This window comes from Bubalus kerabau, chromosome 23, assembly GCF_029407905.1.
Source record: "Bubalus kerabau isolate K-KA32 ecotype Philippines breed swamp buffalo chromosome 23, PCC_UOA_SB_1v2, whole genome shotgun sequence".
In the NCBI taxonomy this organism is placed as follows: Eukaryota; Metazoa; Chordata; class Mammalia; order Artiodactyla; family Bovidae; genus Bubalus; species Bubalus kerabau.
In genome coordinates this window covers 7,927,786-7,944,170 of record NC_073646.1, presented here as the reverse complement: position 1 = coordinate 7,944,170, position 16,385 = coordinate 7,927,786, and the positions used below count along the sequence as shown (strand labels likewise).

General features: G+C 43.5%; 1 non-coding gene across 1 annotated transcript; it reads right to left on the bottom strand.

Moving 5' to 3' along the window:
* Positions 1-2,400: 2,400 nt before the first annotated feature.
* On the bottom strand, positions 2,401-2,473 carry TRNAE-CUC (transfer RNA glutamic acid (anticodon CUC)). Its single transcript has one exon. It is a non-coding gene; the product is annotated as a tRNA-Glu (tRNA).
* Positions 2,474-16,385: the final 13,912 nt, after the last annotated feature.

Below are 16,385 nucleotides of genomic sequence, written 5' to 3'. Positions count from 1 at the left end.
AAGGCCAGAACATTTTGCTGGTGCTCAGACAATGTTAAAAATATAGTCAAGGAGAAAAAAAAATGTCTAGCTTCTATCTTTTAAGTAGTTTTATTTACTTATAAGTAAGAGGAAACAGGCACTTGGTGTGGGCGGCTGTGATCGGCACACTTGGCACGGCCGAGGGGAGCTACCCCACGTCCGAGGTCGGGGGCAGAGGCCGGGAGGACCCCATGTCTGAGGGGAGGCAGCCAGGAGGAGTTGCCCCACGTCAGAGGTCAGGGGCTGCGGCCGAGAGGACCTACCCCGCGTCCTGAAAGATGATGCTGTGAAAGTGCTGCACTCAATATGCCAGCACATTTGGAAAACTCAGCAGTGGCCACAGGACTGGAAAAGGTCAGTTTTCATTTCAATCCCAAAGAAAGGCAATGCCAATGCTCAAACTACCACACAATTGCACTCATCTCACACGCTAGTAAAGTAATGCTCAAAATTCTCCAAGCCAGGCTTCAGCAATACGTGAACCGTCAACTTCCATATGTTCAAGCTGCTTTTAGAAAAGGCAGAGGAACAAGAGATCAAATTGCCAACATCGCTGGATCATCAAAAAAGCAAAAGAATTCCAGAAAAACATCTATTTCTGCTTTATTGACTATGCCAAAGCCTTTGACTGTGTGGGTCACAATAAGCTGTGGAAAATTCTGAAAGAGATGGGAATACCAGACCACCTGACCTGCCTCTTGAGAAATGTGTATGCAGGTCAGGAAGCAATAGTTAGAACTGGACATGGAACAACAGACTGGTTCCAAATAGGAAAAGGAGTACGTCAAGGCTGTGTATTGTCACTCTGCTTATTTAACTTATATGCAGAGTACATCATGAGAAATGCTGGACTGGAAGAAGCACAGGCTGGAATCAAGATTGTCGGGGGAAATATCAATAACTTCAGATATGCAGATGACATCACCCTTATGGCAGAAAGTGAAGAGGAACTAAAAAGCCTCTTGATGAAAGTGAAAGTGGAGAGTGAAAAAGTTGGCTTAAAGCTCAACATTCAGAAAACGAAGATCATGGCATTCGGTCCCATCACTTCATGGGAAATAGATGGGGAAACAGTCGAAACAGTGTCAGACTTTATTTTTTGGGGCTCTAAAATCACTGCAGATGGTGACTGCAGCCATGAAATTAAAAGACGCTTACTCCTTGGAAGGAAAGTTATAACCAATCTAGATAGCATATTCAAAAGCAGAGACATTAGTTTGCCAACAAAGGTCCGTCTAGTCAAGGCTATGGTTTTTCCAGTGGTCATGTATGGATGTGAGAGTTGGACTGTGAAGAAGGCTGAGCACTGAAGAATTGATGTTTTTGAACTGTGGTGTTGGAGAAGACTCTTGAGAGTCCCTTGGACTGCAAGGAGATCCAACCAGTCCATTCTGAAGGAGATCAGCCCTGGGATTTCTTTGGAGGGAATGATGCTAAAGCTGAAACTCCAGTACTTTGGCCACCTCATGCGAAGAGTTGACTCATTGGAAAAGACTCTGATGCTGGGAGGGATTGGGGGCAGGAGGAGAAGGGGAGACAGAGGATGAGATGGCTGGATGGCATCACTGACTCGATGGACATGAGTGTGAGTGAACTCCGGGAGTTGGTGATGGACAGGGAGGCCTGGCGTGCTGTGATTCATGGGGTTGCAAAGAGTCAGACGTGACTGAGCGACTGAACTGAATTGAAGTGAACTGAAATGTTACGTCTGACTTAGCTATTATTATTCACTTATAGATTATTAGTCACAGTGATAGTAATTGTATTTAATTATGTTTAATATGATCTCAGATCTACTAATTTTTCAGACAAGCCTAGGGATCTATTCAGAAACTCTGGGAAGTCCACAGCACCTGGAACACAAGGATAGGAGCCCAAAGACACACCTTTCTGAGCTTTCTTCCAATTTGAACATGTTGTGAAAAGGAAGACTCCCCCTTGCGCCGAGCCTCTTGATGGGTTGTATGTTTATTAGTCATGTATGCCGCTGCTGCTGTTGAGTCGCTCAGTCGTGTCCGACTCTTTGTAGCCCCAGGGACTATAGCTGCCAGGCTCCTCTGTTCATGGAATTCTCCAGGCAAGAATAGTGGAGTGGATTGCCATTTCCTTCTCCAAACCTCTTGATATTGCAGAGTAATTTCTCAAGACTTCTCTGATGGAAAAAAAAAAAGTTTCTGGATAACTGTGGCGTTTTTTTTTTTTTCCTACTGGAATGCAGCCTCTTTGAGGAGGAAAGCTATAGGTGATCCATGTTTATAACTAACAAAGCTGTCCCGTCATCCCTGCTCTAGCCTAAAAAACACATGATCTTTCTTTCAAAAAAATTTTTATTTATTTATTTGGCTGTACCGGGTCTTACTTGAGGCATGTGAGATCTAGTTCCCTGACCAGGGATCAAACCCTGGCCCCCTGCATTGAGAGTGCAGAGTCTTAGCCATTGGACCACCAGGGAAGTTCTAAAACCACATGGTCTTTTGAATCATGCTTTCCTCAGTAATGGGATCGCTGGGTCATATGGTAGTAATGGAAACCCACTCCAGTACTCTTGCCTGGAAAATCCCATGGACCGAGGAGCGTAGGCTGCAGTCCATAGGGTTGCAAAGAGTCGGACACGACTGAGCGACTTCACTTTCCCTTTTCACTTTCATGCATTGGAGAAGGAAATGGCAACCCACTGCAGTGTTCTTGCCTGGAGAATCCCAGGGATGGAGGAGCCTGGTGGGCTGCCGTCTGTGGGGTCACACAGAGTCAGACATGACTGAAGCGACTTAGTAGTGGTAGTAGTATGGTAGTTCTATTTTTAGTTTTTTAGGGAACCTCCATTATGTTCTCCATAGTGGCTGTATCATTTATGTTCATTGCAGCACTATTCACAATAGCCAGGACATGGAAGCAACCTCAACATTCAGCAGATGCATGCGATCCATACAGACAATGGAATATTACTCAGCTACAAAAAGGAACAATATTGGGTCATTTGTAGAGATGTGGATGGACCTACAATCTGTCATATAGAGTGAAGTAAGTCAGAAAGAGAAAAACAAATGTCACATATTAATGTACATATATGGAATCTAGAAAAATGGTACAGATGAACCTATTTGCAGGGGAGGAACAGACATACAGATGCAGAGAACAGACATGTGAACCAAGGTTGGGGGAAGGGGAGGTGGGATGAACTGCGAGAGCAGGACTGGACATCTATACACTGCTGCTGCTGCTGCTGCTGCTAAGTCGCTTCAGTCGTGTCCGACTCTGTGCGACCCCATAGATGGCAGCCCACCAGGCTCCCCCATCCCTGGGATTCTCCAGGCAAGAACACTGGAGTGGGTTGCATGAAATTTCCCCAATGCATGAAAGTGAAAAGTGAAAGTGAAGTCGCTCAGTCGTGTCTGACTCTTCGAGACCCCATGGACTGCAGCCTACCAGACTCCTCCGCCCATGGGATTTTCCAGGCCAGGAGTACTGGAGTGGGGTGCCATTGCCTTCTCCAGACATCTATACACTACTATGTATAACACAGATAGCTCATGTGAAGCTGCTATATAGCACAGGGAGCCTAGCTCAGTGCTCTGTGATGACCTAGATGGGTGGGATGGGGGTCAGGATGGAGGTTCAACAGGGAGGGGACATATGTATACATATAGCTGATTCACATCATTGTACAACAGAAATTAACACAACATTGCAAAGCAATTATCTTTCAATTAAAAAAAAAACAAAAAACATGGTCTTGTAAATAGTAGCTGTTCAACCAGTATGTGAAGAAGGAAGGGAAGAATTTGACATTTATACATTATACAGTGCCTGCTCTAAACAGGCTTGCCTGGCAGTTTTCCAGATGCCAAAAGTACAAAAACCAGCTGGATATGCAGAGCAAGAAGTGAGAGAAATGAACAGGACTGGAGTCACCACATCGAGGTGGAAGCTGAGGACGGGGACCGGAGGAGCATTGGCTGCAGCCCAGACCAGCAGTGACCTCTGGACGCTGCCTCTTGGTGCTCCCTCCCTTTCTTAGCATCCTCTTCCTGCCCATCCTCCGCTTCTCCAGGGTACCCAGGGTACTAAGACCTCCCTCCTTCCCTCCCCAGCCCCATTTTCTCACTCTCAGGATCTTCCTCCTGAACACTTCCACACAGAAAACCTTCCTGAATCCTGAGTTGAGATACAGCCTCTGTCTGCACCTGTGCTGAGCCCTGTGCCGTGGCAGTGAGCTCTGATTTAGAACAGGAGTTGAGAGCGTGGTCTTTGAGCCAAGCTGACAGGGCTCACTTCCTTGCTCACTCTGCTGCTTACTGGGTGCATGACTCTAAGCTCTCTCTGCCTCACTTTACCCCTCTAGAAAATGGGCATAATAGCAATCACACTACCTGCCTTAGGGGATTGCTGTGAGGGGGATTTAAACTCAGGTCTGTGTTCAACATGTAGGAATCATCATGAGCCCCAATGGCAGAGAGTGAAGAGGAACTAAAAAGCCTCTTGGTGAAGGTGAAAGAAGAGAGTGAAAAAGCTGGCTTAAAATTCAACATTCAAAAAACTAAGATCATGGCATCCAGTCCCATCACTTCATGGCAAACAGACATGGACAAAAATGGAAACAGTGGCAGATTTTATTTTCTTAGGCTCCCAAATCACTGCGGACAGTGATTGCAGCCATGAAATTAAAAGACGCTTGCTCCTCAGAAGAAAAGTTGTGACAAATCTAGAAAGCATATTAAAAAGCAGAGACATCACTTTGCTGAAAAAGGTCCATATAGTCAAAGCTATGGTTATTCCAGTTGTCATGTATGGATATGAGAGTTGGACCATAAAGAAGGCTGAACACTGAAGAATTGATACTTTCAAACTGTGGTGCTGGAGAAGACTCTTGAGAGTCCCCTGGAGAGCAAGGAGATCAAACCAGTCAATCCTAAAGGAAATCAACCCTGAATATTCACTGGAAGGACTGATGCTGAAGCTGAAGCTGAAACTCCAAAACTTTGGCCATCTGATGGGAAGAGCCAACTCATTGGAAAAGACCCTGATGCTGGGAAAGATTGAAGGCAAGAGGAGAAGGGAGCAACAGAGGATGAGATGACTGGGTGGCATCATCAACTCAATGGACATGAGTTTTAGCATGCTCCAGGAGATGGTGAAGGACAGGGAAGCCGGATGTGCTGCAATCCATGGGGTCGTAAAGAGCTGGGCATGACTTAGCAACTCTTTAGCACTGTGCCACTTGGGAAACCCCGAGAACTACACTATTTTATCCCAATCATCGGGTCTCTCCATAAAGTGACCCTTGTCTCCCCAGACAGCACAGATGTAGCTTGGTGGGCAAGCAGAGGCTTTGGGCAAAGACAAACCCTCCCTGTATCAGCCGTGTTGATCTCATGTCCATATTACCTCCTAGTGTTCAACATCACTGCTTTCATTTGGACTTCTCCAGCCCTTGATTGGGTCCCTGCCATGCATCACAGACCTTCCTACTGAGATTCCTTGTCTCCAGCGACTCCTTCTGCTCATATGCCCTACATATTGCAAGATAAATCTCCCTAAAATGGAAATCCAGTGATTGTGTACTTGCCTGTCTCTCCCACTAGACTGGAAATGTATTATATCTTTCCTTCTGCCCGCAGTCCCAGAATAATACAAAACAGGTGTTTAAATGACTGAACTTTACTTTCCCCCCTTTTTTCCTATGTTTATATCCTCAACCCTTAGAAAAGAACAATCCATATGTCCACCAGGAGGGAAACAGATACATATATAGTGGCATATTCATAAAAGAGAATGGTGACTAGAAGATGAAATCCAAGAACTAGATCTCCTTGTATGAGCCTGGATGGATCCCCAGGTAGGATCTTGAGAGAACCAGGTCAATGTCAAAATGATATGCATAATATATGCAATTTGTCTAAGTTTATAACACTATTGTTGTTGTTTAGTTGTTAAGTTGTGTTAGACTCTTTTGTGACCCCATGAACTGTAGCCCATCAGGGGCCTCTGTCCATGGGATTTCCTAGGCAAGAATATTGCAGTGGGTTGCTATTTCCTTCTGCATTATAATATTCTACAACTCTTTATATTTTGATGGTTAGCCAAAGTATATAAAATATGGGTTATATATACAAAAAATGTATTTGTATCCCTGAGAGGAGAGGTATAAAAAGGTCTTTGAGGGAAGGCAGTATGTAAAATTTGGCTTTATTTACTATTTTATATATATATATATGTGTGTGTGTGTGTGTGTGTAAAGAGAGCGAGAAAGAGAGAGAGAAGACAGAGCCAGGCAAATTGTGTGGTATATATATGTGTGTGTGTATTTATATATATACATATCTCAAGAAATATTGTTGAATGAATGAAAGTCTTTGCTGTTTATCCATTTTCTGGGTCATCTCACAGGTAGAAAAATCCATTTGGAACCAAAACCTTTATTTAGTAAGAATGATTTGGCCCCTTCTCTACTTCTCTTGGCTGAGAAGGCAATGGCACCCCAGTCCAGTACTTTTGCCTGGAAAATCCCATGGATGGAGGAGCCTGGTGGGCTACAGTACATGGGGTCGCTAAGAGTCAGACACGACTGAGTGACTTCACTTTCACTTTTCACTTTCATGCATTGGAGAAGGAAATGGCAACCCACTCCAGTGTTCTTGCCTGGAGAATCCCAGGGACAGGGGAGCCTGGTGGGCTGCCATCTATGGGGTCGCACAGAGCCGGACACGACTGAAGTGACTTAGCAGCAGCAGCAGCTACCTCTCTTGGAGAGCTTCCCTGGTGGTTCAGTAGTACAGAATGTGACTGCAAAGCAGAAGATGCAGGTTCAATCCCTGGGTCAGGAAGATCCCCTGGAGGAGGAAATGGCAACCCACTTCAGTATTTTGCCTAAAAAAATCCCATGGACAGAGGAGACTGTGGGGCTACAGTCCAAGGGGCTGCAAAGAGTCAGACACAACTGAGCATGCACCATACCGCTCTTGGAAACCTACAATGGTCACAGACACAGTTTTAAATAAAAACATGCAAAACGAAGTGGCTATTTTATAACTCTGAATTTATTCAATTCAAAGGGCTGACATTAATCTAATATTGCCACCTTATTTTCCTGGTGTTCAAATGTTCTTTCTTCCATTAAATTATGATATTCAATAGCTGCTTTAAAAGATGTACCCAATTAGCAAAATGAAAACTTGGCTACTCTTTGAGGGCCCCCTAGATGTGCCAAATTCATTCTTATTCCTCCAATGATCTGGCCTTTTCCTCTCTCCCCATGTCTTACCACTGAGATGAATGAATTCATTATTCAGGGCTTGGATTTTAAAAAATTGCTTGCTTCTAGAAATAGTTCCTGACTCTGCAGACTTTTTTCATCTCCCTGGAAAAGATGTCACATTGTGTCCATCACTTTTCAGAACATTCATCACTTGTGTATTTACTAAGTCAGAGTGAGTCTCCTCCATTCTAGTAAATTATAAGTTTCATGAGCACAAGAATGGTCCTTATCTGCAATATAAGCACCATTCTTGTGCTCATGAAGCTTATAATCTACTCAGTGCTCCGTGGTGAAGGAAATTCAAAATAGAGGGGATATATGCACACGTATGGGCTTCCCAGATGGCTCAGTGGTAAAGAATCTACCTGCAATGCAAGAGCCTGTGTTCGATTCCTGGGTAAGGAAGATTCCCTGGAAGAGGGCATGGCAAACCAATCCAGTATTCTTGCCTGGAGAGTCCCATGGACGGAGGAGCCTGGAAGACTACAGTCCACAGGGTCATGAAAGAGTCAGACACAAGTTAGCCACTAAACAACAAAATGTATACATATATCTGATTCACTTTGCTATACTGTAGAAATTAAGACAACATTGTAAAGAAACTGCTGCTGCTAAGTCGCTTCAGTCATGTCCAACTCTGTGCGACCCCAAAGACGGCAGCCCACTAGGCTCCTCCGTCCCTGGGATTCTCCAGGCAAGAACACTGGAGTGGGTTGCCATTTCCTTCTCCAATGCATGAAAGTGAAAAGTGAAAGTGAAGTTGCTCAGTCGTGTCCGACTCCTAGGGACCTCATGGACTGCAGCCTACCAGGCTCCTCGGTCCATGGGATTTTCCAGGCAAGAGTACTGGAGTGGGGTGCCATTGCCTTCTATATTTCCATAAAAAATTTTTTAAACTAGTGCTTTTCTTTTCTACCAATGAATCCACTGGACCTAATACCATGTGTAGAATATAGTAGTGACACAATAGAGTATTTGCTAAATGAATGAATTAACATGAAAGAAAGAAAGTGAAATCACTCAGTCGTGACCGACTCTTTGAGACCCCATGGACTGTAGTCCACCAGGCTCCTCCATCCATGGAATTTTCTAGGCAGGAGTACTGGAGCGGGTTGCTATTTCCTTCTCCAGGGGATCTTCCTGACCCAGGGATTGAACCTGGGTTTCCCGCATTGTAAGCAGAGGGTTTACCATCTGTGCCACCAGGGAATCCTGAATGAACGTGAGCCAACAGAAAATTCAGGAGAAAGGGCTAGTTTCTTTACCTCAGTTATCCTCAAATCTACACCAAGCACTCTTATTATTCCAGCCCCATTTTCCTTGGGAATGACAACAGGCAGGTGAGTGGATGACAAGGCAAGCTCATGGTTCCCTCCCGCCCATCCGTCTGCCTTGCAGCACCCGTGTACTTTGAACGTTAAAAAGGAGCTAAACAGATGTTTTATGTGCATTTACTTTAAGTTATCTCAGCCGTTTCTCATAAGGAGCTCATGAGTTGTTATTTTATTAGATTCATTGTATTCAGGAAGAAATTGGGGCTTAAAGAGATTAGATCACTTGTTCACCCAAGTTTATGGAACAGTACACAGCAGGGCTGGCATCAGAGCTCAGCTGTCTCTCATTGCCAAGACCACACCGTTTCGCAGGCTTTGTGGGTCATTGCACACCAAGTACCTCATTTCTCTCATTCCTCTCATTTCCCCACGTAATATGACTCACAATTATTACATTGAGGTCCTCGGTTTTGCTTTGTTTGTTTGTTGTCATCCCTAGCTCTGTTGATACTGCCACACAAATCAGTGAAAATTTCTGGATGCTCCCCCTTGTACCTACATATCTGTACCTGCATCTCTATCTCTATCATACTTATCTATCTCTATATTAATATATCTTGTTCATCCATCCATTTATCCATCCAACCATCCATTTTCTCTAGCTACTCATCTATCTATCTATCTATCTATCTCTGTGTCCATCCATTCATCTATCCATCCATTTTCCCTGTCTATCTATTTAGTGTCTTGGCCATTTTGTTTAACACAGAATCACACAGCACTCAAGCTTCAAAGTCAGATTCAAAAAAATGACTGCAGTCCTGACTCGGGCACTTGCCAGTCACAGATCTTGAGTCATGAAACTGTTGCCCATGGGTCTCATTTGTTAATGATCTCCAAACATAGACTTACTCAACCTGGTGTTTAGGTATGTGAAAAAGGGAAAGTGCTAGTCACTCAGTCGGGTCTGACTCTTTGCAACCACATGGACAGTAGCCTGCCAGTCTCCTCTGTCCATGGAACTCTCCAAACAAGAATACTGGAGTGGGTTGCCATTCCCTTCTCCAGGGGATCTTCCTGACCCAGGGATTGAACCCAGGTCTCCTGCATTGCAGATAGATTCTTTACCAGCTGAACCACCATACCAAAATATTTATTTGTCCTTGGATCTGTGCAGGATTTTCACGGGGAGCTCTACTTTTAAAATCCATCTACACTACAGATTTTAAGTAGAAGGAAGGCAGAGAGCACTAGCTATCTGGATCTGCTAGAGACCCAGGAATATTAAGCAAATGTAAAGTTTAGGACTTCCCTGGTGGGACAATGGGTAAGAATCCACCTGTCTTCCTGATGGTTTTATGGGTAAAGAATTCACCTGCAATGAAGGAGACACAGGAGATGTAGGTTCAATTCCTGGGTCTGGAAGATCCCCTGGAGGAGGGGATGGCAACCCACTCCAATATTCTTGCCTACAGAATTCCATGGACAGAGAAGCCTGGCGGGCTACAGTCCAAAGGGTCGCAAAGAGTCAGACACAACTGAGAGACGTGGCATGCATGCATGCCGATAGAGGGGACGTGGGTTCAATCCCTGGTCTGGGAAGGTTCCACATGTTGCAGAGCAAGTGAACCCCTGTGCACCCCAACTATGCCTGCGCCGTAGAGCCCGTACTCCACAACAAGAGAAGCTACAGCGAGGAGCCTGTACACCACATCTAGAGCATAGCCCTGCTCACCACAACTAGAGTAAGCTGACATGCAGCAATGAAGACCCGTCAGGGTCAGATAAAGAGTAAATAAATAAAAATTTAAAAGTAAAGTTTATATTCAATATTAGCAATAAATATCACCATGCTGTTATTCCACTTACCTCTTCAAATTCACTGAGTCACCATTCAACACAAGATGGAGTAGCATTGAGTCAAGTCAACACCTTTCCCATCTCAGCAGAATTAGGCAAAGACAAGGAAACCATGGACGTGCTTGGCGTGGACAGAGCGAGGCGCCAAGAGACGCCAGCCTGGCACTGGAAAGGTGTCGTTAGCTAAGGCTGGCTCTCCATTCTGGATGGTTCTACGGGACCTCTGCTCTGTCTCTCATGGTCCCTGTCTCTGCTACCTGTTTTATCTTGCTGTCTGAGCAGCCATATTCACCTTCACAGCTCCTTGGTCCCAAGTGATGACCTCTTTGAAACAGCAAGGGTTGACAATTCAACTGGTCCTGTTGGGTGAGGTTTTACTCCTAAGGTAGCCAACTTTATGGGAGAAGAGAATGTGATATCACACATGTGACATATACACATCCATCCTTCCATACACATGTGATAACGGAAGTCTACCTGTGAATGGCAGAAAATCATTAGAAAAGGGGAACTCTGGGATGACCAGAACCCCCAAATTGTCTATGCTATCCCCCCATCTTATGCTCATTTGTGTCCAACTCTTTGTGACCCCATGGACTCTAGCCCTTCAGGCTCCCCTGTCCATGGAATTTTTACAGGGGGATATATAGAAGTATAGACTGTATTGCTCTGAGACCTTCCTATATATATACAATCTCCTTGTAATAGAAAAGTGGGGATATGGCCATAGAAAAATGTTTGGTTACAGCTAAATGTCTTGTTTGTTATACAATCACTACCCAGGGTTAGAACTTCTATCTGTTTTCTGAGACGGTGATCTTTATATTCTAACTCTAGCCAGTCATATCTACACACAACTTCCCCGGCACGAAAATCCTCTCTTCACCCAATCCTGAAAAATATTATTTTACCAATCCAAATATGTCAGGAATTTTATTGCATTTGCATTTCAAACCTGATAAAATCATTTTCCGGGTGACATTTTTCCTTGAAGGCAACTTCAAATTGAATATTTTTTTTCCCTTGTTATCTCTCTCTCCCTTTCCAGTCCAACTTCACTTTTAGATTGCAAATCACTCTCTATCAAGAGAGAGGCAATGATGCACTGTTCCCATCGTTCCCTCCCTGGTCTGAGAAGAGGTTCAGCTTTGCATTTCCAACTCAGGGCTAGACTTACAGGAAATCTTTTGCAAGCACGTTCAGATATCTTCATCACCTGTATCTCACAAGGTGATCATGGCTTTTTGCCAAGTACCTACAAGTGACATCTCCTATCATGCCCCAAAGAAATTAAGGCAAAAAACATATTCATACTTGGATTTCATGGATCCACCCTTTATCCATGATCCTTATTTTTGACTTCTTTTAAGCACTTGTAACAAAAGAAAATACAGGCTCAGAGTCAGATAGGGTATTTCAGGTGATGCTAGTCGTAAAGAACCTGCCAGACAATGCAGGAGATATACAAGATGCAGGTTCAATCCCTGGGTCAGGAAGATCCCCTGGAGATAGGGCATGGCAACCCATTGGAAAAGACTCTGATGCTGGGAAAGATTGAAGGCAGGAAGAGAAGGGGATGACAGGGGATATGATGGTTGGATGGGATCACTGACTCGATGGACATGAATTTGAGCAAGCTCTGGGAGTTGGTGATGGACAGGGAAGCCTGGCACACTGCAGTCCATAGGGTCGCAAAGAGTCGGACACGATTGAGTGACAGAAATGAACCCACTTCATTATTCTCACCTGAAGAATCCCATGGACAGAGGAGGCTTACAGGCTATAGTTCACAGGGTCACAAAGAGTCTGACATGACTAAAGTGACTTAGCACACACGCACAGAGTCAGACAGTTCTGCATGTGAAATCCTTTTCATAAGTGACAAATGAGAAGACTGAAGACTAAAGCATATGGTATTTGAGACAATTCAATAAACTAACACCTTGTATGGTGCACACATGAATATAAGCTATCGGGAGTTCTTTTTGATCTGCTTACATCATCTTTTTCCAGAAAAGTTCTCAGGAAGATCTCTAATAGGAATTGTTTACATTGGGAAACTCCCAGTGTTCAGTAAGAGGAAAAAAAAAAAAGTGAAAATGAAAGGTTGCTCAGTCATGTCCAACTCTTTGGGATCCCATAGACTATACTGTCCATGGAATTCTCCAAGCCAGAATACTGGAGTGGGTAGCTGTTCCCTTCTCCAGGTGATCTTCCCAACCCAGGGATTGAACCCAGGTCTCTCACATTGCAGGCAGATTCTTTACCAGCTAAGCCATAAGGGAAGCCCAGCAATACTGGAGTGGGTAGCCTATCCCTTCTCCAGGGGATCTTGTCAACCCAGGAATTGAACTGGGGTCTCCTGCATAGCAGGCGGATTCTTTACCAACTGAGCTATCAGAGAAGACCAAAAGGAAAAAAAAAATGGAGACTTAGAATCAGAACACTAAGTGACACAGACTACATGACTCAACCTCTTAGAGCTTCGTTTTCATCTCTGTCAAAGGAAGGCAGCTTGTAGGGTTGGTGTGAAGATGCGCATAGATGTGAACCCAAGATCATCTCTACAATCTTCAAGACATTGTTCTTGCCATTGTTCCTAAGAAATGATTCATATAGAACTTCTCCTATGTGCTAGGCATGGAGCCAGAATGTGATAGGCTTTGTCCCATGGTATTTTTACTCTGCAGGGTGCATCGTATTCTACTTGACACATAAAGAAACGGAGACACCAAGAAGTCAAACTCTTACCTCTGTAGGTAACAGAGCCAGATTCATCCCCACGTTGCTGTCTTTGCTGTTGCTGTCACCATATCCACTCTGCAAGAGGTACAGGTCTTCTAAACCCTAAAATTAAAAGGGAAAACAAACGGAAATTATTATGAAAGAAGCGCAAGGAACTGAACGCTCAGAGAAAAACGTTCTTGGCACTTCCTCAAAATCCTAATTGAAAACTTGTTTAAACACCCAGGACTGTCAGCCAGATGGTGAAACATATAATTAAAATAATTACCCTAAATCTGGCAATCTAGAATTATCACTTATTATTATTAATATAGCACCTATTCAGACAGAATTAACTTTTTTTTTTTAACTTCAAATTTCTTCTGTAATATTTATTACAGCCCCATAAGCGTGAGAATTTTCTGTCTTTGGGATAAAAATTTTTAAAAAAAAATAATTTTATTTATGTATATTTTTTGGTTGTGCTGGGTCTTTTTTGCTGTGTGAGCTTTTCTAAGTTGCAACGAGTGGAGGCTACTCTAGGTGTGACGCAAGGGCTTTCTCATTGAAATGGCTTCTTTTGTTGCAGAGCATGGTCTCTAGGCCAATGGGCTTCAGTAGCCCGTGTGGGCTCTTTAGTAGCAGCGCCCTGGCTCTAGAGAACAGGCTCAGTAATTGTGGAGCACAGGCTTAGTTGCTCCGAGGCATGTGGGATCTTCCTGGGTCAGGGATCAAACCCTTGTCTCCTGCATTGGAGCTACCAGGGAAGCCCTGGGATAAAGTCTTTATAACTTTCCTTTACATTAACATTCACCTACACAGAGTGTTTCCTTCAGTGTGAAGGGATTTACCCAGCAATTCTGCCATCATGGACAGTGTCATTCCCATTTCAAAGATGGGAATGTTAATGCCCTGTATAGTATGTCAACGACTACTAAATTATTGGGCAGGGAAGTGGTTTCTTAACACCTAACTCCGTTCAGACGTGAACTTTTTGAATTATGAAGGTCAAAAAAATAAAACGAAATTAATGTGCAAGGGTGTTCAGTGTCAGCCCGCTTATTAGAACAAAACCTTGGAAAATCTCTAGATTCCCAATTTTAGGAAGAAGGTTATGTATCTTGTTTGCCAACTTAATGGCACATTATGCAGAGATTTGAAATGTTTTTGAAAAGTATGTGATATCATGTAATTATGTTCATTATCTATTTATTTATGTGCTGAGTGCCTGCATGCTCAGTCACTCAGTCCTGTCTGATTCTTTGTGGACTGTAGCCCACCCAGCTACAGTAGCCCACCCATGGACTGTAGCCCACCCAGCTCCTCTGTCTGTGTGGATTCTCTGGGCAAGAATAGTGGAGTGGGTTGCAATTTACTCCTCCAGGGGACCTTCCCAACCCAGGGATCAAACTCACATCTATAATACATAATGTTGAATGAGAAAAAAAAAAAAAAGAAAGAAAAACCTACATTTCAAAATTATATATTTACAATGGGTGATTATAATACTCAGAAGATAAACAAGAACTTGTGCTTGATAAGAAAACAATTTTTTTTCTTTTCAAGTTTTTGTATATTTGCATTTTATGTGGTGATGATACTGATTTTATAATAACAATGATCATGGATGCATTTTACTTGTTTTTCTGAAGTTTCTTTTTTAAAATAATTTATTTTGGCTGTGCTGGGTCTTCATTGCAGCATGCAGAATCTTTAGTTGTGGCATGAAAACTCTTAGTTTTGGCATGAAGGATCTACTTCCCTGATCAGGGATTGAACCCAGCCTCTTGTATTGAGAGCATGAGTGTTAGCCTCTGGACTCCCAGGGAAGTCCTCACTGATGTATTTTGCAATGTTCATTTGTAAATACAGAAGTGAAACTAGAATGGTTACTTGATTCCCAGATAGCTTCTCTACTAGTGACTAAAAATCATAAATGGCAGCCCTTTGGGCAATTCTCCTTTTCTTTCTAAGATGCCTCACAGCTTAGGAAGCTGCATAATTTTGTGGATTTCACTGGCTGCTTTACCAATGTATTAATTTTGCTTCATTGGCTGCTTTGCCAGTGTATTGATTTTGTTTCTGTCTGCCAGAGACACCCACTGCTGAGGGGTTGGGACTAGTTGCCTATTTGCTCTGATTGGAGAGGACACTGTTATTACGTCATCTCAGATAATCAGGGTTGACTTCCTGGAGAAGGTCAATGAGTTGAGGGACATGATGGAATACCCACCCAGGGAGAAAATGATTTCAGGCACAAGGAGCCGTGTAGCAGAAGGACAAATAAAGTGGGGAGATTCCTGCCTACTTTTGCCAGTTGAATTTTGCTTAAACACAAAAAGTGAAAAGCAACTAAAGAAAAGAACATAAAATCCTTCTATCTGGCTCCTTCTTAGCTCAGCCACCATTGATATCTCCCCTATGAAGTCCAAATTCCTCAGCCTGGGGAGGGGCATGATAGAGACAGAAGTAAAGGAAATGGGCTTTGGGAATGGGATGAAGAGATTCAGAGCTCAGGTTGGTCTGTTACTAACGCAGACAAGATGCTTAAGATTTCTGAATGTCAGAAGCCTTGTTAGTAAAATAATTGTGTGAACCTGAAAGGGAAGTTTGGGGATTAAGGGCTGAAGTTTAGATGTAGGATGGTCACTTCCTTTCCGTGTGTGGCCCCTCCCCCTTCCCACAAGGGCACCACCCACGGGGCCCGTTCTAAGTTCGCCCAGTATGCCACACTACCTCTTTTCTCTTGAAAAGTTGTCTGCTGTGTTGGAAATGACCCCAGCTTTTCTTCCCGCCCCTCAAGTTTTGTACACTCCCTCCTCCTCCCTTCACTTAGATGTGTCTTTTGAGATTTCATATCAGTCTACCTTTTTCTGAGCCCCCAACCAGGTAAGAACCTACCCCAATCATATACCCCATAACCCAGGTGTCATTCCACCAGAAGACTTACCACAGTTTATAAAGTTTTGTTTGTGCGGTTATATGACTCAAGTCTTTCCAGAATGCAAGTTTGAAGAGGAATTGGGTCGTTTGCTCCTAATTCACTTTCTTTTATTTTTATTTTTTTTATTTTTTAAATTTTATTTTATTTTTAAACTTTACAAAATTGTATTAGTTTTGCCAAATATCGAAATGAGTCTGCCACAGGTATACATGTGTTCCCCATCCTGAACCCTCCTCCCTCCTCCCTCCCCATACAATCCCTCTGGGTCGTCCCAGTGCACCAGCCCCAAGCATCCAGTATCGTGCAT